Source organism: Larimichthys crocea, chromosome X (genome assembly GCF_000972845.2).
Source record: "Larimichthys crocea isolate SSNF chromosome X, L_crocea_2.0, whole genome shotgun sequence".
Taxonomy (NCBI): domain Eukaryota; kingdom Metazoa; phylum Chordata; class Actinopteri; family Sciaenidae; genus Larimichthys; species Larimichthys crocea.
Genome location: NC_040020.1, coordinates 12,180,040 through 12,190,366, shown reverse-complemented (window position 1 = coordinate 12,190,366; position 10,327 = coordinate 12,180,040).

The window sequence follows — 10,327 nt, the reverse complement described above, 5'->3', positions numbered from 1 at the left end:
TAAAGAGAGAAGAAAAGAAAGGGAGGGTGACAGACTGATTGTTGGCTGTGTGTGGATGTTGAAAGACATGGGGTAAGGAGTTGGGGCAGAAGGGGGGACAGGGGATGAGTCACTATGACGGGGGGAGAGAGAGGGGGAGGGGGAGACGCAGTGGGATGTGCACAGACTGAAATGCACTTAATTTATCGCTCCCTCTGCTCTCCTCCTCCTTCCACTCAACCATGAAATATCACAAAAATATTTTTATATATTACTGTTTGTTTGTGTTTGCATGTCTGTGTGTGTGTGTGTGTGTGTGTGTGTGTGTGTGTGTAGGTGTGTGTAGTAGAGTCTAGTGCTCTGTCACAGCTTTTAACAGTGACGTTGCACTGCAGGGACTGGCTGCTGTCTCTGCTGACATGTTCACTTCCTACAAACTGCACAACCTGACAGTCAACATGACTGATGTTATTCAGCCCAAAAATGTTTTTCTTATGCAACAGACTGACACAAGGAAGAAGCTATATAACAGCAATATTTTCTACTGCCATGTTTTATTAAGTCTCACATGTTTTTCTTTTTTTTTTCAGTCTGCAATTGATTTTTATTTTTAAATGACTAATGTGTGCTTTTTAATCCCATAAATATGTGTTTAATACATTTTATGTAAACGTCTGAGATGTCTGTGAAGGTTCTCTGTCTCGAACATTCAGGAAAAAAAGGTCTGAGATGATTTATTTTTACATCCATCATGTGTACATACACATGGGGCACTGAGTCATCGTCATGCAGTCATCGTACGTATGATGATCTGATTAGATTTTGCAACACCTTACTGTATAAAATGACTGTAAAATGACAACTGTAGAAATGAATACTCCAAACACGCCGTAATCACTCATGTTACCCTCACAAACATGGTCACTTATGCTTGTCATGTGATGGTAGTAACCTGGCAGATCAAGTGCCACTTGTTTAAGATTGATGCTGTGTGAAGTATCTTTTAATCTGTAGTTTGCTCCTGGTTTCCTGTATTGATCTTTGTTCTTACTGCTGCTGTCATGAAATGTGAGACTAATTTCAACATAAAGACAAATGGGTGTTCCCCTTTTGTTCTTATGGGTCACTTGGTGTGAGCTACTGAAAGCATTGTGCTGTCTTTTATGAGCTTATTCTTGCCACATGAATATGTTAATTGACCTTGTGATGGGTTAAATGAACAAAGCCAAGTCCCCTAACATAAGATAAGAGGAATAAGTTTCATGGTGGCTGTGGAGAGACGGTGAAGGAACTGAACCATGTTGATGCATTAAAACAGAAAATGTACCCAGAGGGCTTTGATGCTCTGAAAGGACTTCACTCCAATGCGGTCAGTCACGGGTTCTGATTTGTGGTTACAAACAACATGTGACAAAACTTGCTTAAGTTTATTATTATGAGAAAAACTAAAGATTGTTGTGAGAGAGACACATGCATCAGAAAGAGAGTTAAAAAAAAGTAAAATATCTGCTGTTAAAATGGTGGAAGGGAGAGGGAAAAAGTGTAACTTAACATGTATGCACTCAAGAGTCAACAGCTTGTGACTAAGTCATGTGATTTTGTCTTTGCATAATAAAATCTGCCACTCAGCTCAGGCGCCATATAGTCCAGGTTTTAAAGGTGTTTTTGTGACTTTCCTGTTTTCTGGATTAAATGTAAGTTGAATTTTTTCTGGGTGATTTTTTTTAATGATTACTACACCACATTTGGGGGGCAATGAGTGATGGTTGACAGGTTAGTGTGATGAAACACGGAACGCAAAATGATCAGGTTAGAGGGAATATTGGATTTATGCAGTCTCCGAAATTTTGTTATGCTGCATTACAATAATACAACCCCCAACATCAAATTCAGACCCATGTACTGTAGAATAAGGTATGTCAATCACCCCATCTTACCATGATCAACTGATTCAAAGTAAAAATACTACAACAGCACCCAGTGTGCCACCCTCCTGTACACCTGTGCTCATAAAATACAGAATACCTACAAGGCATTTGTTATCTTCCTCATTCTTACTCCCTCTCTTACATCCTCACATGCAGATACACACCTGATTGTTGCAGCAGGGTAGAGAATCCCACAGTTGTAGTAATTTTTTACCAGCCAAGTTTAGCTGCAGTGAGCAGCTTATCACAGCAGTTGTTGTGAGATAACAGCCAGAAGAGAGCGCAGGATTCCCCTGCCTGAACAAGTACACAACAACAACAACAGCAAACAAATGCATCAGATAAACAAAATCCCATCCAGACACATTATCATTTGTTAACTGTTCAGCATCGCTTTATCTGCCCTCCTTTTAATGTACTATCCTTTTATCTTTCTTTGGTCACTTTTCAACACTGTTCCTGGTGCATTATTGATAAGGAGATAATAAAAAGGGGTGACTCACTAAAAGGAATGGCCAACACAAAGAAACATTTCAGTTTGCACAGGATCTCTTTTAAAAGAAAAATGAGTCTGCTTCTGTTTCTATCTCAGCATCTTTTTCTCGCAGCTAAATGAACTGAGTTGTAGATGATGGTGGGACAGCTGAATTTTGACAAAATAAGATGCGTGCGGCATGCAAAAAACAACTGCCAAGCAGCTTCACATTGAGGCCCTGGACTGCGATTGATGCCTTTGCATAAGAATCTTTTTTTCCCTTTAGGCTGCTTTTGGATCAGTTTGGTATTTGGGTGGGAGCAACTTCAGTCAGTTTGCTCGTGAAATTATGTTGACATTTTTAGTTTAGTAGGAGTATCACTGTTGAAAATGCTTCAGATGCAAAAAACAAAACAAAACAAAAAAACACAATGCTGCACTATGCACCAGACGTTACCTATAGTGGCAGTCCATCTGTACCCATTATGCAACCAATAAAACATCCTCAAAGAGTCCTCTTGCAGGACAAGATTGAAAACTAGACTGACTAACAAGCTAATCAAACGTCTACAGTGCCAGTTTTTTAGGCTTAGGTTGTGTGCATAGTGCTTTCCGGTTCATGTTTCTGACCGGGACAGTTCTACTGATATGAAACTGAGCTAAAACAAGCATTTCAGAACTGATTCCAACAGATTGTGTTTCACTTCTTCATGGTTTTTGTCACATGAATGCCACCTGTGTTACCATCAACTGTTTCTTTTTTATCAATTCCTCATTCAGAGCCATTTTGCAGACTGGATAGTTTAAACAGCTTGCATACCGCCATACCTTGAGCAAATAACTGATTATTTATAACTGTCAACTCAGTGTACTTTACATCCTCACTCAGGGAATTCCCTCCACCCATATGACCATACTGTCATTATACCATGCAAACAGCTGCTGTAATCGGATGCACTTCCTGGTGTTGTCCACAGAGGGGCAGCAGCGTAACCAGAGTGCTGCTCTCATCCCATGACTGCAATGCAAGCCAAGGTCTCTTTCAAGGGCACACATCATATCTGCAAAGTCACATGTAAAACAGGGAGAGGCTGTATGGGCGTTTTCAGTTGGAGCAAGCAGAGTTATACAAGGCAGGGGAAAATGCTTTTAGTCCAGACACATTAGATCTAACACTGACTTAATTGTTCATTCCCTGCTGTAGATGCAAATATTTGAGGTTGAAACTTTAAAAATAAATTATGAGCAGAGACAAGTATAGCCAAAGGGTGCAAGACTGCTGGCATAAAAGACTTTGCTTTGTGAACTTTTCTGAACGACTGGTGGACGTAATGGTTGCTGCTTGTGTTGTTGTTCTCGTAAATATAGTTTTCTACCATATAAATGGCAATATTCTCAGTGGTCTGTTCATAATTAGATTTTGTGGGCTATTAGGAATAATAGTGCATAGTTTCCTCAGGTATAAAGAGTGCTGTGCTGAGAATGAGCAAAGATGGCCATCATAACTCTCCCCCAGCCTTACCTTTTTATAGCCATCAAATATGCATGGACCCTCTGAGTGTACATACGGTATAATGTATTCACAGATTTCAGCTGCACTGGAAAGCTCACCATCAGCAGTTTGTGTGTGTGCGTGTGTTTCTGTGTGTGTGTGTGTGTGTGTGTGTGTGTGTGTGTGTGTGTGTGTGTGTGTGTGTGTGTGTGCGTCTCCAGGCAGGGTGAAACACAAAAATAATCAATAAATACTGATTCATTGTCTTCGAGAAAAAGGGCGTTACATAGGAGAGATGGAGAGTCTGGTGTTGGCATGTTCTGTATCTGTCAGCAATAGTGTTTTTAACTAATTTACATTGAAATACTGAAATATATATAAAAAAAATGTTCTTTTCAATGTTCTTACACTTTTTAGCCACCATGTTTGACCATTTGCCATCCTCACTGGATTAGTAGGTATAAAGATCTGAGAAGTTAAAGTAAAGGCCACAAGGTAAAAATAAATAAAAGTCATGCATTCAGAATCTTACATAAAGTAGCTATATTTGATAGCTTTCATAGTGGAATATGTAGTTGTTGGTTATATAGTTCACACCCTGCTGTAGTTGTAAATATAGTGGAGCAGAAAAGAGCCAGATATTTCCCTCAGGAGGAAGTGGAGACCAAACACAGAGCTATAAGGAGAGTGAATATTGAACTTACATTCATCAAGATTCATCATATTGCAGAAGAAGCCTAAAATGTTGATTTTATGTCTGTGAATTACTGAGTCATTAAAGAAACGTTAAGGCTTACAGAGAAGTGTTTTATGCTATCACACTCGGCCATCCTTTCTCAACTTTGCCACCCTTTCTCCTGCTTTTTGTCCAACTTCTTGGTTTTTACTTTAACCATTTCTATGTTTGCCAACCATACTTACTATAAACCCCAAAATGAAGGAAGACAAAGAGATTAAGGGGTTCTTTTGTTTTGTCTTTTAGTTTAGTTACTGTTTTTGTGAAAATTACAGACAAATCATTATTTAAAAAAAACAAAAAAACATTGCTGTTCCAGATTTATCCACTGGACAGAGAAGAAGCAAAGATACTATATTATTTTTCAGTTCCAAAATACATGTGACGTTTTGTGCTTTTGTAGGTCCACAGTGATCTGTGAATTGTAATGCACATGTAATAACAGTAGAATGACTAAATGTGGAACAACTAAAACATATTGTTAAAATTGCACTTGTTTTTCTGGCTGTTCATCATCTCTTTTGTAAATGGATGGTTCATTCTTCGTGTCATATTTTCAGAATGTACTATGGTTTTACTGTATGTGGCCCATGAGCTAAAAAGAGTTTGACACCAATGTAAGCAGCGCTTTCAACATGGGAATAACATTGCGACACCAATGTAAGCAGCGCTTTCAACATGGGAATAACATTGCTCACTTGCTCCGTCACTTCCATCCATGGCAATAAACACGAATGGCATACACACACACACACACACACACACACACACACACACACACACTGACACACCCTTTCTCATTGGACGTGAGCCATGGGTGGTTACTGTAAGACTGCTCTGTCAGCGCAATCTTTATTACCGAAGGGATGGATGTAGGTGGTGTGTGTGTGTGTGTGTGTGTGTGTGTGTGTGTGTGTGACAAGGCTTTGGGTGACTGACACATAAAATAAAAGGCGATGGGATGACTGCACCTCATAAAGCTACTAACTATGACCCGCTCTGTATTGATCACTATACCGAGGGCAACTTTAATCAGTACCTTTACCACACACACACACACACACACACACACTGTCACCAAGCATGAGTATTGCTGATGCAGAGTCTCCTTTTCACTATTATGTAAAAAACCTGTAGCTTAATCAGTTAATGAAGCCAACTAGTCAGATAGATAGATAGATAGATAGATAGATAGATAGATAGATAGATATCATTGTTATGAATCTCAGGAACATGGGTGCTAATGTGGCTAGTTAATCCTGTCAAGTTGGACAACAGAGGGTTTTCTAATTTAAGGAACGCCACTTTCAGCCAAACACTCTCAGCTATTAATTAGAATGACTTCACAGAACAGCATACAAACACACACACACACACACACACACACACACACAAACACACACACACACACACACACACACATATACATGCACATGCACATACACACACACAGACACAAACTGTCTCTTTACTGTGCTCTTTCTCACTTGTTGGCTCTCTTTGATGCGTCTATACTCATAAGAGAACACACACACACACATTCATGTTCGCTTAGATGCACACACGCACACACACACACACGAGTATGCACTCTAAAAGCTGGGGGTGGTATGTCTCATATCTCATGCATCACTCTCCATGCTGGCTCTTCTCCGTCTCCTTGTTTTCTTTTCTCACCTGAATCAGAATCTGTTCAGCTTTGCAGTCAGTCCAGCTTTTCTACTCCACCATCAGTTCAAACAATGCCAGGTTGGATACCTCAAGTGTGCTTTTAATACAACAACAACCAAAAAAAGATCAGTGTTTTGTAGACCTGTCTGATTTGTCTCCATTGAATAGCCATGAAAAGATTAGATTTGGGCTGAAAAGGTAAAATACATATTTTCTTTTGGTGCCAAACAAAACAGAACACCAAACCTTCTTTCTAACAGGACATCTGCTATAATATCAAACCACGTGTCTTACTTCCACACTTTTGACTTTCATCTGTGATTGTAAAAAAAACAGCTTCTCCTCTTGTGGAATAAAATCACAACCAACCTTTACCTGCCCAGCACCTTGTGTGTAAAAGACATTCACCTCTTTTTGTTTACCTCAAATGAGCATCAGTTTGGACAGGTATGACCTGTCAGAAGTGCTCTGCAGGAAACTGCCTCCAGGGCAGTTTGTCTCCTCAAGCGAACACAACACTTTGGTCCTGATCCAACTCCTCCAGCTTCCTTTGTTTCTCTTCTGGAGTTGCATGAGAAGGCAGTATCGGTTTATGATGGTAAGCTAATGTAAGCACTCACAGCTGAGCAAGCTTAGACTCACCGCGCTTTGACCACAACACTATATTGAATTTGTGGTACATCATCAGACGTTGTCATTTGAGCTGGTTAAAGCCGATGAGAAAAAGTGGCCGAGCACTGATAATGTGAACCATGTTCTCATCTATTTTTCACTGCCTCTCTGCATTTTATTGTCTCCAATAAAAAAGTCTGTAAAAGAGTTATATTCAGAGAGGTGAGTTCTTAAAATGGGATTTCTTAGTCCTCCTTCAAATGAGTATAGAGGAGTAAGTTTAATCTGTTTTAGCCACAGTAGCTTAACTTTCAGTTACTAGGGCTGGCCAGTCCTGTCTGCATACCACTATTTCAAACTAAATAGGTTATTACAGATTTTTATACAAATTCTGTATCTTAAATCTACTCAGAGAACTCCAAATCTCTGTTGTTGCTGTCCACTGCACTATATTCATGCTCACATTTGGTTGTGTGGTGGGCGTGAATCCAGCTCCCACCGTCCTGTCACGTTCCTCTCTTCCCTGCATTGCTCCGTGACAGTTATACTGCACTAGCTTTCTAGGGCACGATGCGCTCCACTCTGGATGCTTTCCAAGTGTTTTTGTAGAGGAGAGTGGGGGGCCCAGCCTCCTGCAGTATTTTCAATATTCCTATTTCAGACAGGTACAGGGAGACGATACAGAGGTAGTTAGAGAATTTGTACTGCTCACACCCTGCAGTCAAAGCGCGTGGACAATACGTTGTGGGCACAGTAAGGACACAAACTCTAAAGTCCCCTTTTTCTCTTGACAGACGGCGCAGTGGTACCTGCTGCACTGTAAACGTCCTGTGACTCAGTCCCTAAGCTACATCCTACCTTTTCCTTTTGTTCCACTTATTGAGGCCAAGTTAAGAAACCCAGTTAAGCCAATACAGAAACCTCACAGTTAATTTGTTCATGTCATGTTTTAAACACAAGCGAGTGTCGTCACTTCACTCTGGAGTGTTTCCAGTTGTCACACAGAGCTGCTTCCTTCACCACTCCTTCAGCCTGCTGTTGGACCTCAGGGAGCGAATGATCTCTTGACACTGCAATATGGCAACCTCTGATGTCACCTACTTAAGTGAAACCCTGTGATTGTAATGTTGAATTCTATGTCTAAGTCTGTATGTCGCCGTGTGGACGGATTCAACTTTTTCAAAGCTAAAAATGATAACAAGAGAACAATGATACTTACTTTGAATGCAAACGTTTGATTGTGTCTCTGATCATAGGTTGATTATTCTGTTACAAAATAGCCATAATGAACATGATGAACACAGACGTACAGAACTCAAACATAAAAGACTTCTTTGATTTAAAAACTTTTTGCTTTGGGCTCATTTTGTTTTAAGAGATCACAAAAAAACTAAATCTAATTTGGCAAAACTACTGGTGATGGAATATAGCTGTCCCAGACGTGAAAAATTAGTTTAAATGCATATAAATGACTACACAAGAGAATACGTTGCTGGTTTTTCCTTCACCTGCTTCTGCTAATTCTGTTAATCGTGAAGAAAAAGGCACAAAGAAACCCTGATATCATTTGTTGCTGTTTTTATGGGTTCAGTTATGAAAGTTCACATCAGTGAATGCACAAGACTTTTATCTTTTTTTTCAATTCAAGGTTGTCACTAATGAGGTCATTGATTTGTTGTAGGCAAGATGCTTAGAAACCGGTCCGTAATTAGATTTAACCAATTCTGTGCACTACATTTACGCTTTTTCACAACATATGTATTATAGTTTTATTTGGCCTTTTGGTAGCTGCACACATGCTTTTAAAAATGTTTGTTGGACACAGGGAGAAAATAAGTTTTATTAATAGCAGCCAATTGATGTTGTCTATGTGGTGGAACAATAACAGAAATGGACACCACCATGACTTGCACACATCATCAGAAGCAAACAGCAGACCATCATTTTTCTTTTTTCTTTTCTTTTCTTTCTTTTGTTTCTCTTTATAGTTATTGTAGCGCTTTCTTTGAGGTGTACCATTAAATATAATGTAAAGATGAAGTAAATAAATAGTTCTCATCAGATGATTTACTTTTAAATAGGTGACCAACACCTCTGTCTTATTTAGGTCTCCTCTCCAAGCCTGTTCCCTCTTTGGGTTTATTTGTGCACAGTTAATTCCCTTGTGGACCTACATGATGCCTGTGGTGGTTGGAAAATGTGGGACTTGAAAAGCCTATAAAGTCCAGGTGGCAAGCTATTCTGCAAGCTATTTAGTCCATAAGGTCATTATATATTGTACTGTAAATCCCTGTGGCAGTCAGTCAGTCATTCACTCATGCATTCAGCCTTTCAGTCAGTCAGTCTGCTCGCTGCATGAAGAAGCCGTGAAGCTCTGATGCCTTTACGCATTGCAGCAGTACACACCTCCCTCTGTCTGGGACTTCAGAGGTCCTCTATGGGTTGATGGACACACACACACACACGCACACACACACAATTACATGCAATCCACCCCCCCTCCTCTTTTGCCCTCCTTCTTTCCCTCCCTTCGCCTCCCCCTTTTCCCTCTTTCAGTGTCTCCAGAGACCTCAGAGTGCAGCAGGGATGATGGACAGTGGACTAATATCCAAAGCTAACGACTCCTCCCCTCTGACTTCACAGAATAGCCTGACAGAGGCTACCATGCCCTTCACATGGAGGAATATGACCCACTACGGTGTTGTGGCAACGCTGCATCGATGTGGCAGTAAAGTATTAGCAAAAAGAAGGAGGGATACACTGTGAAATCATTAATATTGTAGTCTGTACTTTAAAATATGAATACTGTGCCTCTGCATTAGAGAAAGAGAGAATTCATAGTCATGCAGCCACTAAAGACGGTAGGACAGAGAGGTTTAAGCATTTACCATACATCACTATGACTCCTATAACATCAACACTTTCAGTCCAATAACCTCAAAGCTGCTTCTGACTTTTCAAAGAAGTGAAGAAGATCAAACTGGTCTTTTATCATTGTGAACATCGTCACAGGTACCTTTAACAACATGGACAGGAGGGGATGTACTGAATAAATCCTTTGTGCTATTTTGGGACAGTAACTGTAGAAACTTGCTTGGGTCTGCAAGGGGATATGGTGAGAGAATGGAATAAGGTTTAGCAAGGATGGTGAGTTGTACCCTGTCAGCTTGGTTTCAAGGACATTTGAGAAATTATCTTCACCAGTGATGGAGCGAAGATCAATGCAGTGTGTTCATCCGGTCAGCTGTGGGAAGGGTTCATTTGAAGGGTAGACCTCGTCAATCAAAGAAAGTAATCATTGCAAAACATGACATGTTGAGAGAATTATGTAAAAGACACATGACTTCAAGCAGCAGAATATTAAATTATGCTGTTGACAATAACAGAGGATTGTTTAGTCATGGATGGATGAACATAAACGAGGTGAAAAGTCG